We start from the raw sequence: 16,827 nt of genomic DNA on the forward strand, positions 1-16,827 counted from the left end.
GAAATTTCTATCTTGTCACAGTTACTTCCCACTGTCTGGGCCTGACAAATGCAAACGAGGAACAACAGCTTTGCTATTGTATCAAGGACTAATTTACCAGTCTCTTCTGATGTCCAGGCTTCTTAGTCTAGGCTTTTCAAAACAGCTGTCACTGGTTATGCACACACAGAGTAGGACTTTGGTTTTACTGTTCTCTGTAGGAGACAGACCACTGAGAATGGCAAAATCCTTGTGAGATGATCAAAGATGTCTGTCTTCCAGAGGTTTAAACCCATTCTAGTTCAGGTGTTAACCCTCACAGGTTGGCTTCGTTTCTCTAATTGTGGGGCAAGATCTTGTTTACAAGAGTCTCCAATTGAGGTTCAGTTTAAAATCTTGGCTGTAAACTGTGGTAGCCTGGTATTTCTGTGTGCTCGTGCTCTGCAGACACAGACTTCTAAGCAAGGTGGGTCACCATTCCAGCATAATCCACTTCCCCACATGAATTAGCACCCATATTCTTTTCTTGTTGTTGTTCTGACAAAGTGGGCCCCTCAGGAAAGGCTTTGAGATACGCTTATGGCATTAACAATGATATGTATGTTGCTCAACAGCTAGTGTTTGTAATAGTGTATTTGTGGCTTGTCTATGTGTGCATGTAAAAGGCCAGTTCCTGCCTTCCAATTTACGTTCCTTCTCCCACAATCCCTGAACCTATGCAAAATAGGATATTTCAGATTGTTTTTAATTAGTGTAAACTTTCTTGCAACTTCTTGTTGCAAGAAATAACATTATTTTGGCTCTATTTTCTACTGTAGAAGAGTTTTATGATTATTTATGGGAGTGCTTCAACTGTGGGTATTTAATTGAAGCTTGTAAAATAGTCAGAAAAATAGTCTGCATCTTCCCAGCTGTCACAGTTGTTTAAGCCTATTTGGTACCATATCAAAAGTACTAAAATTTTAACTGTACGGAATAGTAAATGGAACCATTTAGTAAGCTCTGTCTGCAAGATTGTTATCTCTTTCCTAATTAGCCAGTGATACATTATTTGGATCAGCTAAAATAAATGGGCAGTTGCTGCCACTACTATAAAGTGAATTTCTGAAACTAGCAGAAAAAGAGGGCAACTGCTCAGAGCTCATTTGTCCGGGTTCTTCATGGCAGTTCATGCTGTAATGTTGTCCACTGGCAACACTGTGAGACATTTTCTGTATGCAGAGTAGGCATGAAACCTATATCAATTCAGTTTAAAACAAATTATACTCTGTACTTCCTGAATAAATATGACTGGGTATATTTGCCCAAATAAAAGGATATGTAATAAATAGGTCACATGTAGCTAGTTTGTAGCACAACTCTGTGTGTTATAGATGAACTGTTTCTTTGGACTAGTTTCCAGGATCCTCTGTTTAATTGTCAGCTTCAACTCTTCTGAAGAAATGTTCTCTGAAACATCTGAAAATATAAGGTGTTGTTTTTCTAATATGAGATTTTTACAAGGATGCAACTGTAGACACTTCATAACCTGTTTATTCCTTCTGGACACTGAGAAAAACAAAATGAAATATTTTATCTATAAATTCTAAGATATGTGGGTATATTGTAAAATAAATGGTTGGGATTTGTTACGATGTTAAAACATAACACTAAAAAAAAAGATGCTTACACTGCGGTGTAAATACAAAATCAGATTATGCTTTTAAATGGTTGAAATTTATTATTTTAAAATAAATATTTTTGGTCATTTTTTCTTCAATAAATAGCTATGGATTTATTTAGATACTGACAGGTTTTAAAGAAATAACATGGCAGCTAGAGATAGTAATCTATTAGATCTAAAGTCTTCAAGTTAAAATAAAATGTACCAGGCATGGAATGTGAATTTGAAGGAAAGCTGAAATTTGAAGCATGAAGAAAATGAAATACTTAGCTGGTTTCAGAAATTGCTATATTCATTTTCATAGAATTTGAGTGGCCTTGCCCAGGCTTTACTTACTTGATAAAGGATTATTTTCAGGAAAAATTACGTTTGCTTTGCTGATGCTAAAACTTCCAGGACATGGTTTATGCATGTAATACTTGCTGTCATCTCCAGCTGAGGATCTACACTTAAATACTCGTACATTTGTTACTATTATATGAACTCTGAACATGTATTATACCTGTTGTGATATCTTCAGCATGTAAAAGCCTCCAAGAACAGAGGCTCTTTAAAACATGTATTCTCAGCTATACAACCTACTGTGAGAGTATCAGATTTGTTCTCTGATGCTTTCACTGGCTTCCACGTAGATTTTAAATCAGATTCAGGGAGACGTTGCTTATCTTCAGCATACTTCATTGCTTTGTCTGGGATATGTAAAAGATACAGAAGGCATTTGTTGATCACTACATTTCTCTGAAAAATGGAGCACTCTGTGCTAAGGGGAAAACTCATCCCTGTGGAGAGGAAAACTTTCTCCAGGGCTGATCTCACACTGGAATGAACTCTGGAAATTAAAAATAATCCCCATAGACCTCACTGCCTTCTGCTCCAGTTGTAAGGCATTGTTCTTTGACCCCGTCCTCTCTAACGTAAATATTTAACAGTATGCATATGTGAAAAGCAGCAGCGACTGCAACTCTGAATCTCCACCAAGCAAAGCACAAGCTTTCTCCGTGGGGAGAGGCTGGGAGGACACACAGTGTTAGCGATGGTGCTTCCTGTATGACCGTAGGTGATTCTCCATACGTAACAGGATAGCCCTGAGTATGCCACAGGAAACCTCTGTAGAATAACCCAGCATCTTTGGGTTGCCTTTGGGAGAGGTCTATGCTCTGAACACAGCTGCCAGCCCAGGCTTCTTTGCACTTGAGTGAGCAATGGGCTTGGTACAGGGAGAGCTAACTTACAGCAGCCTGAACCCTTGGGTCATAGGGTCATACTACCTTGGACCTCTTAGTAGTCTAACCATATGGATATTAAATATTTCCTTCAGCATTACACTGAGGTAGTAAGGCTTGTGTTTTAGCTGGTATGCCACACCACTCCATGCTAGCTGCAGAATTTCAGGTATCAGTGCAGTACTCAAGGGATGTGACATTTTTTCCTGTTGCTACCTCAACAGAGGATCAGTTAACCCGATCCAGGCTTTTTCAAGCCACATTTCAAGACTGAGATGAGAAAGCTTAAGTATTTGCCCAAATAAATAAGCAAAAGTATTAAATCTTGGTAATAAGAATTTGACAACAAAAGCTTTTTATTTCTACCTTGGAATACAACACCATTACTTCTTTCTCTCCTTCCCACTCCTTCGATTTTCCAGGTACCACTCAAATTGCCCATAAATCTTGGACTGTTAATTTAGAAAACAATCTCTCAATCTCTGCCACCTCCTAAAAAATACCCCCTGAAAAATGGTAACTATTTTAAACATCACATTATGGGTTTTGTTCAGCTTTCAGTGCTTGTGCTACTGAAAGAACGTTGGGAAAGGGGAAAATGAAAGTAATAAAAATCTTAACTGTGTTTAGATTTCTCCCAACACATTAAATAGAAAACACGTATCATATTACACCAGTAGATGAGATACAATCCACCAGTTCCACTGAAGTGCTACCACCTCCATACGCACTTCTGTCCAGTGTTTGTGAAAGGTTATTATACCTGGCAATAAAACACCAGGTATTTTTAATACATCACATACGCACACACATACCTGAGACATATGCCCTAACCCAGTGACTGTGATGTCAGTTGTATTACAGGAACATAGTGATATGGTTTCTAACAACCCCTGCTGTATTAAAAAGTATACATGCACATAACCAGGACAGTCATGATACCTATGAGTTTATTAAATTAACGTGTGGCTTGTGTTTCATATTTGTGATAGATATTGCAGAAAACAAAAACAAAACAAACCCACTTGTCCTATGTTTTCTACCCTCCACTTCCAAAATGTCTCCCTATCATTACAGGTGATTTTTGGAGGCAGATAGCTATCTGCTCCCACCCATGCTTTGTCTCCCTAACCGAGACGGAAGGTGCCCGTATCTGGGTCCCAACAGGTTGATGAGAAGTTAGCTGGGGAAGCTGTAGCCTGCCTGGAGGTTGCTGTCTGCAACAAGAAAAACTCTTTTTCTTGTGCCAGTTATGTTTCTATCATGGTGCAGTTCTTTGAATTGGTGTTCCTTCATGTTATTTTTCTTTTCCTTTTGCTAGTCTTTGAGATAAGAATTGGGTTAATTAAGCCGTTGATTATTTGATGGGCATGTTTTTAGGAATGGCCCTGCTACTCATGCGCAGTATGGCTGGTGGGAACAGCTGGTGCTCTGGTAATATTGTAATGCTTTAAAAATTCAAAGGAAGACCCCACTAGAAACACTACTCTTTATTCACTTGTGCTCCCTAATGGCAACTTTAAATTCTGTCTTCTCTATTGTCTTTGCTAAAGACACATGACTTTGTGACTTTGCTGTCAAAGCAGCTTGTATTGTGCTAGTGAAATGCAGTCAGTGCCTAATGTGCATTTACAGAACTTTCAAAGACTGTTATACATACATTTCTCTTCTCTCTCTCTCTTTCTTTTTTTTTTTTTTTGTAGAGGATATGTGATTTCTTCTATCAGTGCAGCAGCTTGTGATGTGATAGCACAATGAAACATGAGGCCAGTACAGCTAGATACCTTATTTTTTTTCATATTGTGTTAAGGGTATGAGACTTCTTTGATGTCGGTAAAGTTAATAATGTTTAGAGATATAAAAATAAAGTCAGTACTCACTGACTAAGAAAATAGTACCAGACACCCTTGCTAGCCTAGGTTTTGACCAACTTTTTCATTTCTATAAAAGAAAAACTTTTAGAAAGTGAAATATACGTCCTTTGTTTGTACAAATTCTTAGACAATATGTGGAAAAGAAGACCATATGTTCACTACAAACTTACACCATCTTTTGGTCATTTTATAGCACACATAAAGGTGCCTTGCAGGAAAAATTGCTACAGCAGGAATCCCTCTAATCTCTCTTACAGAACTCACAGCAAATCCAAATTGAAAATGAATTGAGCTGGGGAAGAAAAGTTAACGCCTTCTCCTGTCCTGGTGGGCATCATTTTTATTTTGAAATATATCTGCATTGTTTTAGTTGTAAGTACACAAGCAGAATTCACAGGAAAAAAGAAAAAAAAAAAGGTATTCACTGAACACTGTCAGCAAGTTCAGCCTATAGGTTGGAGAGAAAATTATGGTGTTGCGATTTTGCCTTTTTTACACTTGTCTATGAACTATTTCAAATATGGTTTTAGTATCACAGGCATACACACTGCTCAAGATCTGGTGGTAAAATAGATCTTTGGCTGTTAGTTTTAGCAATTTTATAACAGAAGTGTCAGGGTTTGTTTTGATTGTAGGTAGACTACATAGTATTTTTTCTGGTCTTTTATTTTAGGACTAAATGGTAGAATAAATTGACACAAAATTTCTGAGTTGGCTTTCACATAATATTTGCTAGTATTTTCTTGTTATGTTCTGTATTATTTTGGGTAGTGATGATAATCACTGTTATATATCATATAATTTATAATGCATCATACAATCTATTTGCTGCATTACTTGCAGAGATTGAAAACAGAGGGGCACAAAAATGCTTCTGCTGCTGTAGCGCATCGTACTGAGTAAATGAGTACATTCATGTTGCATTATCTTTATCTATTTTCCAAACAAAACATGATTCTAAAGTGGCCAAATATGCAACAAACAACTTTAAAAAAAAAAAAAGACATAAATTGACATTTGTCAAAATGTGTATCAATGAGGGTTTTGATTCATTAAAGGCTCCTCTTTATGTTCTGAGCAGGAACCTGAGCCTTGAGACCAAGTTTTCTTCCTGTCCATACTTGTAAATGAAGGCTTCTGCTAAGTTTCAGATTTTTCACTTTTGAGCTTGAGCCAGCCTTCAGAGTAATATCCTTCCCTTAGTTCAGCTGACAGTATTCAAAGACAGCAATGTGAATGCATAAAACTGGACAAGGGGACTTGCTGAATTAGCCCACTCTTTTGCCTGGCACCTTAAATTCAATACAGATATAACCCAAGGAAGCATCAAAACAAAGAAACAAACAACAACAACAAAAAACAGTTGAGAAGAGACTTGTGACCATATCTTGCCTCTGTATTCACAGTTGCTTTTGATTTTCAAGGATACCTGTAGCATGTCTCTTCACAGAATCTTATGGGTTATTTTTGGAGTATGGTCCTATCCAGAATAGGACCTGTTGGTATCACACTTTAATTTAGGTATGGTATTTAGCAAGGAGTTATTAAAGTCAACGACTAAAATGTCATAAATACAACATACCCTAACAACTTTCAGCTCTCTGTCTTGTGTTTACTTAAGGGGCTAAGGATTAAAAACATGGGAAAAGGGTAAAACAGGCCACTTCATAGCAGGCACCAGCACAGAGAAGTGGGCACTCACATACCATGTATATATTATGTTGTATAATAGTGGTCCTTGAAAAGTCAGCATTAGCATGTATTTCTCCAGCTTTTATCCAGAGGGCAACATAACTCTCTGTAACTGGGAAAAGCTAAGCTTTTAAAACACCTAAGAATGAGGAGACACATTACCATGATATCATATGATGAATGGAAGATGTGACGCATCCCTCTTCCTGTGTCTTACTGTCAATATTATAGATTTACATATATTAACAAATTAGATGATAGTCTTAAAGGACAGCATTCTGAACATGGCATTTGGATCCTGGGTATTTTTACGAAGTATATCTAGTATATAAATAGCACTTTCTTCTGACAAATACAACTGTAAACAAGCTGCTAAAGAAACTGTAATTTACTTGGTTATTTTGGATAAGTATCTGAGAAATACGGCAATTCCGATTAGTTTCCTTGCAACCTCCATTTTAATCTCTGTACCCCTTTTCTAAAGGCCATCTCTACTCATGTAAATGTACCATGATCTGAATTGCATGCAATAATCTGGAGGGCAGAATATGTATTTGGCACCATTTTCGATGATCAAGACACTTTACATGACATTCTTGTTTAAACGCCATGAAAATCAGAGTTAAGTGCTGTGTAAATGAGGGCAGAATTGAGCCCTTTGTATCTCATTTTCAGACTGCCCTGGGATCATCTGGAGGTATAACCACGTAAATCCCCTGAGGATACGTCTCCAACTCTCCCTTAACATGCTGTTCCCTGATCACGTTGGAAATCCACCCAATTTAGATTTAATCTCAGTGAAATCTATCCACAACTGACTTTCTAAATTTGCAATACTATTTTTTTGGCACTTTTTTGTATGTTATTATGTTTAGGTGTATTTCTGCTGAAGACATCCCAAAGCCTGTTTCTCTGTTGGGGCATCTGTGTATGGAGAGCAAGGGTCCCTAAAAACTAGAGATGAAACTATTGACTAAGACTCCAGCATAGGAGCAAATTGCTTCCTCTGTCACTCATTGCTGCATGATGTTAGAATTGTACCTACTCCCCGCCTTTGTTTGCTTACCTAAAACATGACCATAGTATTTTCCAAATATTTTTTACTTTACAAGTTAAGATGCTGCATTGCATGGAGCAGAAGTACAACCATTCACCCCACCCAAAAAGGAAGCTCCGAGCTTGTAATGAATGGGTTCATAAAATTTAGAAGTAAAAAATAAATAGTAAGTTGCATGGAAAGATACAGAAACAGATGGATTTATATAAATTCAGGTTGTAAAGGTTTGTGCTTTTTTTTTTCTTTAAATTAAATAATTGTAAGCAGTAACCAGCTGTAGTATTATTCTTCACTGTGTAATCTGCACAGTGAAATGTAAACAGGGGGTCAGGCTCTCCTGTGGCCATCTGACCCTCTCAGCAGGAAAAGGGGGCACTGAGAGAGGCTGTGCACAGAGGAGCGTACAAGGATATTCATGAGCTGGGAACTTTTGCAGCAAAAAATAGCTTTCCTGCATAGTCAATGGTGCATAGCGTTTGGTTTAAAAACCCTTATTAAATTAAGAGGAGCTTTCTGCATCCAGCAGCCTTTGCTGCTGCTGTCGTGTACTTCCATAATGTTGTTGAGAACACTGGAGCTTAATATCAACTTGAAGGTTTAGAAAAATGCAATAACATTCAGATACAACTTGATTACAGACGGAACAGAGATACGGAACATGAAAACTGATATGTCTGGGGAATCTAGCTCTTCTGAATCTCTTTGTTCCTCAGAAAAATTCCTTCTTAAAAAATAAACGTCTATCTGTATGTATATATGCATTCCTTTGTCAACACAGGAAGATGGAGGGATTGGCAGCCAGGCATTCTTCAGTATGTTAATTGTCTAATGTTTTCTCTTCTTTAAAAATATTTCTTTTTTTTTTCTTTTCAGATTAAAAAACTGAGCCCATCTCTTGTGTATTTAATTCAAATATTTTTTAATACACAGTCAAACTCTTTCTGTCATTCCTGTAGTCGCTACAGCTCTGGCTACCTTTTTGTTGGAGTTTAAACATCTTTTCCCTGCAGAATTTTTATGGCATAAGAAACCTTTATTTATTTCTTCATTTATTATTCTAAAAACTAATATACTTTTCACCCGAAATACCAGTTTTTACATAACCTTGAGATGCCTATTCATTCCTTCTCAGGAGGAGTTCAGGGGAAAGGTGCAGTGCCCCTCTAAATCACAAATGAAATGAGTTTGTTGGCTTGAATAGTATTTCTCCTTTCAACCCTCCGCACATTTCAGTGCATTCCATTAGTCATTGTTCAAATGAGGCTGTTCTCCGACCCCAGAGGCAGGGGAGGAGGGAGTTTGGGGTTTAAATGAGTTTGCTGATCAGTATATAGAGGCACATTGTTTCTCATCTTATAGTTTGCATGTTCTGTTTACAGAAAATAACCCTAGTTCCCAGTACCAAAATGTTTCAGTTTTTGAGCATACTGTATGTTTGATGCAGCTAATTTAAATAAATGACTTTCACATTTAAGCAATTAAACCTATAATTAGCACTGTTTGAATGAACTAATCAGCTAATACCCTATGACACACAGTTCTTTTTTCCCTCTAAATATTTTTAAAGGGAAAGGATAGATATTTATGAAAAATTATAGGTGAGGCAGTAAAAAAAAAATATGCTTTGATTCATGGAAATTACAAGACAACACCACAAACTATTTAGACCAATGTTCTCCTTTTGCCTTCCAGGGAATGTGGAATTATGCACACTCATTTCCTCTGAATTCAGGGGAAAAGACTGCAATAAACAAAGTATTGAATCTGTTTTAAAATGGGGCAAACTTCTAACACTGACGTGTGTTTTTAAAAACACCTCTATGCACTTTTATAGGCACTCTGTACTTACTGTATTTTAAAACGTGTGCATACATCTAATCCAGTGGTAGGAGAGCTGTGTGAGCCATACCCTTGGGAGATTCCCTCTGACTGGCAGAATGTTAGCTGCTCTCAATAAGATGGAAATTTATTAGGAGGAAATTATCCTGGTGTCCTCTGAAAAACAGCATTTCTGATAAAAATCTTGTTCTCTGACAGCAGTCTAACAAGATACATTTGTTAGCTGTTTTTGTTCCTTGGACTCATCTGTTAATTTTAATTCTTCTGTTGCACTGCTATGTATTTACGTTCCAAGGCAGACATGATCTATGTGTGCTCACTGGAGATTGAGATGTTGGGGGTGAGAGGGCAGAGAAGTTTAGGAGAGAGCTAGTCTTTTTTTCTTCCCTCCAGTTAAAATACAGAGGCAAAAATGTCCTTATGTTTTTATTAAAGCTTGAATTTGTTAATAGATGCTGTTTCTCTTTGGATCTATGTTACTATAGATTTCTATTATTACAGAAATATGAGTAATTTATCATACAATTCTTCTTTTTTCCAGCTCCATTATCCCTAAATGTTAGTTACACATGTAGTACATACAAGTCACATCACATACTAGCATTTTACTTGTTTTTTTTAATGGTAGGGTGGTTTTTTTGTTTGTTTTCCCTGGAAGTCCTTTAAATATCTTCAAAATGTTCAAAACAATTTGAATACCCTTGAGTTGTTCAAGTCACATCACTCTTCCTGTCTTCACTCCATCTCCATTAAGGATGAGATTTAGGACCCTTCTCTCCAGTCTAATTTTTCCTTGAGTTTTTGCCTCGTGGGATCTTAGGCTGGAACGTTTTCAAAGCAGGAATGTGGATTTTTAATGAATGAAGCTGACATTGGGAACCCTTCCCCCAGCAGTAGGACTTGCCAAAGTTAGGAGGTGTATAGTTAGTTCTATGTTCCTGCACACCAGAAAGGGCAGCAGAAAGATGGCAGATGGTCTTTTGTGGTTATATGTCTCACCAAAACTTATGAGAACTGGTTTCTATTCCTGTGTGATAACTGGCCTCTGGAAGTGCTTTTTCATCTGTCAAGCTTAAGATAAGAGCTAATTCAGATTATTTTTGTGAAACATTTTGGCAAAGGTAAGAAGGAAGAAAAGGGTCACAAGACAGTGCTGCCTTATCAAAACTTTTTTAATAGGATTGGATTCCCCCTTGCTTTTGATGAAAAGTCTCAGGTTCAATATGGAATTTATTTTTTAAATAAGAGAAAGAGATAGTACCACTCCATGATGACCAATACTGTGGTGTAGGGAACGTACAGAAAAGACATAGGTTTGAATTGTCAGGTTCAGAGCAGCAACTTGAAACTCAGGCTTTTACTCTCTTAGGCAAGAGATTGGACTACCCTCTCCATTCCTATTGTGATAATCTTTTAGGTAATGTTTCAAATAATTTTCTCTACCTGGATGAGGAAAAATGATATTTTGATAAAGCTTTAATATATAGGAAAATAATTTCTTCCTTGGCTACACTTCTGAAAATCAGGGTATAGGTGTCTATGTAGCACTGACAGTTCTCACTGTAGATGAAATTTGAACAAGTGGTAGATCATCTACAGCTCAGTGAAATCAAACCCTAGGTGTTTGTTGTGCATTTAATCACTGAGACACACCAAATTTGAGGAATTCACAAATTTCATCTTTAATCTTGTTATGCTTCAGAGCCCATATGCAAAATCAGAATCATAGAATATCCCAAGTTGGAAGGGACCCACAAGGATCATCGAGTCCAATTCCTAGCTCCACACAGGACCATCCAAAAGTCAGACCATGTGTCTGAGAGCATTGTCCAAATGCTTCTTGAACTCTGGCAGACTCGGGGCCTTGACCACTGCCCTGGGGAGCCTGTCCCAGTGCCCGACCGCCCTCTGGGTGAAGAATCTTTCCCTAACACCCAGCCTGACCCTCCCCTGTCCCAGCTCCATGCCATTCCCTCAGGTCCTGTCACTGTTCCCAGACAGCAGAGCTCAGTGCCTGCCCCTCCACTCTCCCCTCGTATGGGAGCTGCAGGCTGCCCTGAGGCCTCCCCTCAGCCTGCTCTGCTCTGGGCTGAGCAAACCAAGGGAGCCCAGCTGCTCCTCATATGTCTTCCCCTCTAGAACCTTTGTAGCCCTCCTTTGGACACTCTCCAATAATTTTATGTCCTTATTATACTGTGGTGCCCAAAACTTCACATAGTACTTGAGGTGAGGCTGCACCAGTGCAGAGCAGAGCGGGACAATCCCTTCCCTTGACTGGCTGGCAGTGCTGTGCCTGATGCACCCCAGGGTATGGTTGGCCCTTCTGTCTGCCAGGGCACGCTGCTGGCCCGTGTTCAGCTGGAAGCACTGTTGACTTCGATTCAAAGAGATGTACTTATGCCTTATTACCTAACAGCGCATCTCATCAGTACAGCCAGAGGTGCTTTGTTTTGAGATACATATGATACTGATGAAGTTCCTAGAAGGAACTTAGGGAACTCATGGGAAAATAGATGATTTCTTATTCAGTGAAAGTTTTGAGTAAAGTGTAGTGAATATTGTATGACAGGGCTGGCAAGGTTCACACATGGGTTGAAAGACACCCCGTTATGAATATGCTCTCTTGAGAACAGTCAGAAACCCCTGAGTACTGACATTCAGCAGCAGCAGAAAGGAGTTGAGCCCACAGGCCACCCTGAGTAGATGTGGTCAGAGTCTTGCAGAGGTGCTTTGGAAATCCCAACATGTGGCCACGCATCTCCCAGTATTTTCCTAGCACACATCTCTCACACCTTTCAAAGCCTGCTAGGGAAATGCTGTCAAGTAATTTACCCTAGACCTAGTTTTACAGATTTGTTTTGGAACAAAGTGCTTTCACTACCAGTAAGCTCACTATTTCAGAGCAGAATGAAAACGCAAAGACTTCAAAACTACTTTAATATACTTCTTCCGTGTAATAATCTTTGTATGATACAAAATGATGGCTGTTCTGATTAAGGATTGACAGCTATTACTTCTGGATGAAATACTTTAAATATCAGGAAGCATCCAGTTAAAGCAGCTCCTGTGTCATCCCTCACTTCTACACAGCATAGTAACCTCTCGGTTCATTAGGGTCTACGCCTCTACGGTGCTGGTGGCACAGCTGACCTGGTGTGGCAAAATTTATATCTGCAAAAAACTTTCTAAATACTCTCCAGTTTGGTTCAAAGTTTAAATTCTACTTAGAAAAGTAGCTATTTTTGAAACTATTCTGCTTGTTGTTTCTATTCATTGTTTCCATGGTAGAGCTGAAAAACTATTACAGCTGTGTTTTGGGTGGTCTACTGTATACCGCTGTTGGTTTTGATTATTGTGTTCAACACTCCTGGTATGTGTTTCACTGTCCCACTGTCTCCACACAAATAAGGAGTGGTGCTGCCTCCACCCGTTGTTTATACAATTGCTGTGTGGTTACAAAGTGGGAAACCGAACTTCTTTGCCTTCCGCTGCTTAAGGGGATGGCATGTCCATACACCAGTTCCTAGGAGTGTGCCCTAAACACTTGAGTATAGCTTAGTATTTAAGGGGCATCACCCTGCCTTTCCCTTGGGAGTGTCTGAGAACCAAGTAACATTGATGAAGGAGCATGATTCAATGTCCAAGTGCTAAGGATAGCTGGCAGAGATGAGGACACCAGGTTTCTGCTGCTTAGATTGTGTTTTGTTTTGGACCATACCATCATCAGATTAAAAAAAAAAATGAACCAAACCAAAAACCAAAGGAGTATAGATAGATACAAGCTAAGGTATTGCTGACCTGATTTTTAAACATGCTCTTATAAAGACCTTCTGCTGAAGTGAATCAGAAAGTATATGGTGCATTTGCCTAGAATATGCTGATCAGTGTAATGGAGACTAACTTTCAATAATATTTTTAAAGGTCTGCATTTGGACATTGCTTCAGAAAATGTGATTTATTAAAGTTTCATTACCCTCAGAACTGAAACATGACCAGTTAAAATACACAGGGCTGTCTGTGAAATACACACCTCATTTGCTGCAGAAGGCAAGAAAACAGAAGTGCTTCCTGGTACCGAAAACTGTGAAAATGAGTGACCGTCTGTGTAAAATGAGTGATTATTTGCATAAAATACCACTTTAACGTACAGTATGTTTAAGCTGACTAGCAGAGCACATGCTGTCCTGTGATACAGCTAGCAAGGATCAGAATAAACAAAAACAGCATTGTGGCCTGTTTTTTCCCTCTTTGCAATTCTACAGCATTTGACCTTCTGCAGCTGAAACGGGACCTTGTAGCGTAGCCATAAAAAACATCCTTTAGAAACTTGCACCTTGAAGTGGATTTAGGACAGATGATACACATGTACCTGCAATCGAAAGTAACTGATGCCTTAAAACAGACAACAGAAAACTTCCTTATACCACTGATTTTTTGTTTTTAAATTGTGCAGTCTCATGTGTTTTTAATTACTTGATGTAAATGTTCCCATTTTATTTTGGTTTTCATTGTCCAGTTTTCACCAAGAATGAGAAATCTGTAAAGGCAGAGGTTTTAATTTAAATCGCTATTCAAAGATATTTGTCTGAAACTCATTTAACTTTCTGCATGTGTATCTGTAGTTTAGTTCTGACAATATTCATGAAATGATCTTTTTTGTCTGTAAGATCTTCAGTCTGTCATTTATGATGGTGGCAAGGTAAAAGTAAAACCAAAAATCCAGGCAATTATTTTTGCATTATTTAGGGGAACTAAAATTACGATAAATTTTCAAGTTGGAAAAATGTACAAGATGGGACACAACAGTCTTCTACACCCTGAAAAAATTCACTAAGCTTTTGTATTCATCAGAAACAGAAGTCCATATCCCAGCTGTCTTAACAGAAGAACAATTGTTGGTTGAGTACCCAAATGGACATAATGCTGCACTGAATGGGGATGACTACAAGCCACACAGATCATGTCATCAACTCCATTACCTCCTCCCTTTCCTCTGACTATATCTACATCTTGAATACACATTTCAAGGAATCATGGCCTGAATACTGATGATTGATGACAATAGCAGTAGAATGAACTTTTAGTATATATTTGCATTGACAGTGAACCTGATACCAAACTTTAACCTGAAGGATTTTGCTTTTCTATAAAATAAAAATTCTTTGTCCTAAATTACTGCCTTTTCAGAAAACATAAACAAAAATGCCAACTCTTTTTGACTGGTGCACTGATTTGCATATAATTCAAGGTTTCCTCTCTCTCTGATTTCCCATGCATTCCCTCTTACTTTTGCTGATCTCCCATGAAACCCTGGCAGAATCTCAGCAGACCTGATAGTTTCTTCTGGGCTGTCTGCCATTACCATATTTTATGTACTTCAGGGTTTCTGTGGAATTGATGACGCACAATACATCATTGGGCCGCTGTGACCAAACAAGGTTTGTGTGATGGAGCTTACCCTAGCTTTTTGCCAGAAGTGCTGAGACCTATCAAGGAGCTGAAGAAAGATGAGTAAATGTTGGTGATGGATGAAGGAATAGTGTTGAAACAGAGCAGACCTTGGGTAGGAGGAAAGGTCTAAAAACAGTGGCAGGGAAAGACTTAGTAGGTGTTTCAGAAATACTTGAAATTGAAGAGAAGATATAGATATTCTGGTTCGGGGTAGGATGTAAGGAACAGGCTATTGGGGAATGAAAACTGGGAATGGAACATAATGGAAGGAAAAGAAAAAGGCAAGTTTGAATGGGGAGAACGATGAATGTGAGGCAGGACAATGGTGCAGAGGAAGCTTCATTAGGATTTATTAAAATAAGCATCTTTGTATATATGCCTTTGGCTGAACTGACGTATACTTTCTAGCCATTGTGAAATAGCCCGTCCTCAACCATGATCCATGGCTGTACAGGGTTGTTAGTGTCAAGCAATGCATTCTGAGGATCAGTGTTTATGTCTACACTGCAGGACAGGTATGTTTCAGCATCCCATGAGTGATCCTTGCAGTGATGTGCTAACCCTGTGTTGGGAACACAACTGGGCATGTTCTGTACCCCTTTACATCACTTCCAGTGGAAGAAGACCTGGCTACATGAACTGCCAGGTATGACTATAGAGATATCAGTTTGGGCAGCTGGGGAATAAGTACCCCAAGGCACACCAGAGAGTGTCTGCCTTGATATGTACAGCCAGTTTCCAGTGAGCGGATGCTCTTATGATATATGTAGGAATGGCTGAAAATGATGTGAGCACAAGAAGCCTATGAAAGTGCCATTCTGAAATTAGCAATAAATGATGTCAAGCTGTATGCATGATATACGCTCCTGGTTTCTCACAGGAAACATCATTAACTTAAATTTTAGGTTGTTAAACCACATTTACCACCATAATGTACTGTTGAAATCTAAGAAATAGCTAGTACAGTCTCTCAGATCACTAGCTAAGTATCCCACCTCAGTCCCACCTCTTGCTACTTCATCTCAGTGAGCACCCTATTTGAAGAACATTTGTGAGAGATGCATGCAGAAGACAAATACATGGAAGTGGAAATTTTGGAAGAAGAGGCAGAGAAGTCTCTGTTTTTATGTTATCACCACATTGCCACACTCTCAGAGACTGTAAGGACAAGTGTAATTATGTCTTTGTAAAGGCTTGCATTTTTCCCTAAAAAATTAGGAACTTGCATTTGCTTTAGACAAGAAATGCTGTAAGATCTTCCCATAGTGACTCAGTTTGACTATTTTGAATCAAGGAAAATAAAGTGAATTTGAATTTTAGAGTTTCCAAAGTGGCAAAGGCTTAAAATTGTGCCATACTGAATATATTTACAATTAAGACATTCTGGGAAATGCAAAAGTAACAGCAGTGACCATACAGAAATTAGTCTGGACAAGTTTTCTACAGGGGAACATTATTTTAAAGTGTTTCCTCTGTAACAGTTAATAAAAACAAAACTTAAATATGGAATTCTTCAAAAAGAAGAATTGGCTTTGACTTACTTGTAATCAGATGTGCTCCCAGAAACTACTTAGGAAAAGCATGACCTGCAAAGTGAAGGTGTGGCTGCAGATCAGATACGTACTAGCTGCTGTCTACCTTGCAAGTTGAATGGTAGCAGTTACGTAGACAACCCATGGACAGGCACCTCCATAAACTTGACTACACATACAGTCTAGACACTTATCCTGATACCCCCATCCCACTGTGGTTTAAATGGTTTTATAACTCCACTAGAAAATTGTCAATGAACCTGGATACAACTGACAACGTTTAACTCTGCTCTGGCCCATAATACAAGGCAGCTCTGAAAATCTAAATTCAGTTCATCAAAATGTGAAATGATTGGATTTTAATGTTGTTTTAATGGCAAATTTCAGCGTAGACTTAACTGAAGGCTTGTGAACACCTCCTCTGTTTTGATCTCTATGTAACAAATTATTAAGTGGGGTGTGATTGCAAGATATATACATGAAATACAAACATTGAATGAAGACTTAAGAAACTTTT

The 16,827-nt window shown here is 38.4% G+C and overlaps 1 protein-coding gene and 1 long non-coding RNA gene across 2 annotated transcripts in view; both read left to right on the forward strand.

Moving 5' to 3' along the window:
• LDB2 (LIM domain binding 2) overlaps positions 1-16,827 on the forward strand; it is a 372,691-nt gene that overhangs the window by 128,990 nt on the left and 226,874 nt on the right. The gene's annotated exons all lie outside the window — the stretch shown is intronic.
• Positions 412-8,284, forward strand: LOC121070262. Its single transcript, XR_005819975.1, has 3 exons — positions 412-445; positions 4,997-5,066; positions 7,107-8,284. It is a non-coding gene; the product is annotated as an uncharacterized LOC121070262 (long non-coding RNA).

The sequence above is a fragment of the Cygnus olor genome, chromosome 4, assembly GCF_009769625.2.
Source record: "Cygnus olor isolate bCygOlo1 chromosome 4, bCygOlo1.pri.v2, whole genome shotgun sequence".
In the NCBI taxonomy this organism is placed as follows: domain Eukaryota; kingdom Metazoa; phylum Chordata; class Aves; order Anseriformes; family Anatidae; genus Cygnus; species Cygnus olor.